Here is a 3,283-nt window from a genome sequence, read left to right as displayed (position 1 = left end):
GGGATAACAGTAGTAACTACTCATAGGATGGGTAAGGATGAAATATATATAAAGTGCATAGTTCAGTGCATGGCATAGAGTAAATGTATTTCGTTATTATTCTTACGCTAAACAGCACACAGCTTGGAGAAAACGCAACATAATCTCCCTCTTGCTTTTCCCATATTTTCCAACAAAGCACAAACACATTATCTAAAATGCTACAAAGTTATAAAACTCAAAACAGAAAATTTACAGTACCGACTATACAATAAAAGCCAAAAAAGCAATGTGCACGTTGCCAAGGTAACCTGCAAGACCACCATGAACACCAGTACAACAGGGGGTTCTGTGATGACCTAGCAGAGCTGGCTCTCAACTCGCTCACCAATTTCAGAGACAGAAAGGGAGACGTGGGGTGTGCGTGCGCACATGTGCACGCATGAGTACATGTGCAAAGAACCATTTTGGGCAGATAATGGGGTATTGGACCCTAGAGGTCCGAAGAGGACTCAAGCCGGGGAGCAGAGCCAGTCTAACAGGAGGGACAGCTGCGTAAAAGCATGCCCTTTCCTGAGGGACTCTGCAGGCCACCAGATTGGCCTCAGGTCATCTGTGGGATGGAGAAATGTGCTCCCAGGCTGGGGCTGAGCCACCACCTGGAGCCCCCTGCTCACCCCCGCTGGCTTTGCCACCAAACTGCCTCTCAGGAACTAGAAACGTGGGAGCTGTCTAGCTAGAAAACTGGAGGGCATCTTTATCGGCATGACCCCAAACCAACAATGCTCCTGCAGCCAGAACTCTGCCACCAGGGCAAACGTCTCAGTTGCTGCCTTCACCTTTGAAACCTGCCCCTGAGTGAGGGATTTCTTTCCTACTGATCCTCCTTCGGCTAGAAAAGTGACAAAGGTGAGTTGGATGGGGTGCAGCTCCCAGGGGCGGAGCTTCAGTGGCCCTGCTTATCAGGAGGAGTTGGAGCTGGAGTGGCTCCTGTGATGGCAGCGGGCGGGGGACCTGCGTGCGCCGCCGAGGGGAACGTGGCCTTCTCCTCAACCGTCGGGGTGACCTGCGCCACGTGGGGGACAGTGGCAGCACTCTCCTGGGAGGGCCGACTCGCCTCTGGGTAGCCTAGGCCAGGGGGTCAGCACAGCAGTGGCAGTGGCCCTCCCGGCCAACAACGACTTGTCCTCTGTCCGTGTGCTTCAGCGCCTTCTTGGCCTCATCTGGTTTCTCAAACTCCACATATGCGTAGCCTTTAGGCAGATGGGGGTGCATCCATTCTACAGGCACGTCAATCATTCTAATTTTCCCATAGGTGGAGAATACATCCATGATGTGATCTTGGTCACGTTCCTGGTGAGGCTCCCAATGTGTTCTCTGGTGGGTTTAGGGGACAGCTCTGCCTTTTCCTTTCCTTTTCATCTAATTGGGGTGGTTTGGATTTGGAGCGGGAACGCTGCCTGTTGTCACGCCTGCGCCGAGAAGGACTCGGAGAGCCAGGGGAGCTGCCGGAGCTGGAGCTGCGGGATGTGCTGGAACTTCCTGAGCGGCTCGATGCCGAAGATGAGCTGCAGCCGCTGCTGGAGCCCGAGCCACAGGTCGAGCTGGACCGAGACCTGGTGCTGCTGCTACCACTGGAAGCGCTGCGCCTCTTTCGAGTTGTTTTTTTTTTTTTTTTTTTTTTTTTTTTGCGGTACGCGGGCCTCTCACTGCTGTGGCCTCTCCCGTTGCAGAGCACAGGCTCCGGACGCACAGGCTCAGCGGCCATGGCTCACGGGCCCAGCCGCTCTGCGGCATGTGGGATCTTCCCGGACCGGGGCACGAACCTGCGTCCCCTGCATCGGCAGGCGGACTCTCAACCACTGCACCACCAGGGAAGCCCTCTTTCGAGTTTTATCCCCACCACCACCCTTCTCGCTTGACTCCTTTATCTTTAGAGCGATCCTTGGACTTCTCATCAGAGCAGTCTTTGCATTTGGTAGGAGAAGGAGCCCTAGTGCTGGACTTGTTATTATTATTTTCTTGACTCCAAACAAGCTCTTCTTTTTCACTCCTGATAAATCCATTCTCCCCTTCTGAGGTGTTCAGAGGCTCACTTAATCTGAACTCTCACTTCTAACTTGAGTCTGAGAAACTATCCCTCATCAACTGCAATTTACACCAAAGTGCAGCATCTCCCCCCGCCCCGCCCCTGCCCGCGACCTTCTCCTGCCCTCCTCAGCCACTGAGGCTGGCTTTCCTGTATTTTCTTATTGAAGAATTGTTGGGAAATATTTCATCCTTTCCCCCTTTCCTCCTCCTCCTTCTCTTCTTCCTCCACCTTTTCCTCTTCCTTCATAAGACAGCCTGGCTCAGAGCTTACATTAAACACCAGGGGGCATTCAGTTGATTGTAGCATTCATTGGATTCAGGGCGTCTTACATAATGTCCTGCCTTGTGACATAGACGTGGAAAAAGAATTGTTTCCAAGCCTAGAGTTGGGAGGGAAGTCCGTATTCTTAGTCATTTGCAGCAAGGCATGAAGCTGATTTCTATCAATAGCTCCAGAACTGCACAGCATTATTTGTTAGATATAACTGTCAGCAGAACTCACCTGTGCCTCCTTCCTTGTGTCTCCCACCCCGTCTCAGGGTCTCAGGTGTCCAGCCTTTGCCTAAGCTGGCCTGAGCTTCTGGGAGGAACCTCTCTCAGGACCTACCATCCCCTGTCTGGTTACCACCTCTCCCTGAGTCCAGGTGTCTCACACTTTCTAGGTGTCTGGCTACTCTGGTAAACTAATTGCATCTTAGGTATTTGTGGAAAGAAGTAATGAATAAACAAATGTATTGAGGCAATATAAAAGCAATACAATAACCAGTACCAAGTCATGAACACCCACTGCCTGGCCCAGGCGTGGCGCAAAGCAGCGGCTCAGTGAAGATGTCGCATAAATTATTACTTTCAGTGTAATACATTTGCTATCCTAATCTTGTGTTTGAAGCCTAGTTCAAACGCTTCCTCCTTTGTTAAACTGTTCTCATATCAAATATAAACGTTCCCACTTCTATACTGTAACAGAATTTTATAGGAAAGTTTAAAACATTTATTTAGGGAAAGGAAAAAACAGCCTTTCGCTTCTGGTTCTCACAACAACGCTGTCCGGATTATCATCTTCATTTTATAGTTGAAGCTTGGTGATACGAAAGATCCCAAGTTCGTGCAGTTCATAAGTAGCAAAGCTGACTCCAAAACTTACTTTCAGCTATTAAATTGTTCCTGTTGCAATATGGTACACAGGTGAATGTGTATTTTATTTAGTTGTGTT

General features: G+C 50.0%; 1 pseudogene; it reads right to left on the bottom strand.

Moving 5' to 3' along the window:
- Positions 1 to 559: 559 nt before the first annotated feature.
- Positions 560 to 2,045, bottom strand: LOC112402641 (RNA-binding protein with serine-rich domain 1-like; annotated as a pseudogene).
- Between the last annotated feature and the right edge of the window lie 1,238 nt (positions 2,046 to 3,283).

Source organism: Neophocaena asiaeorientalis, unplaced genomic scaffold (assembly GCF_003031525.2).
Source record: "Neophocaena asiaeorientalis asiaeorientalis breed wild unplaced genomic scaffold, Neophocaena_asiaeorientalis_V1.1 scaffold363, whole genome shotgun sequence".
Classification (NCBI taxonomy): Eukaryota; Metazoa; Chordata; class Mammalia; order Artiodactyla; family Phocoenidae; genus Neophocaena; species Neophocaena asiaeorientalis.
Note: the sequence above shows the minus strand (reverse complement) of the source record. Positions and strands in the feature narration are given on the sequence as shown.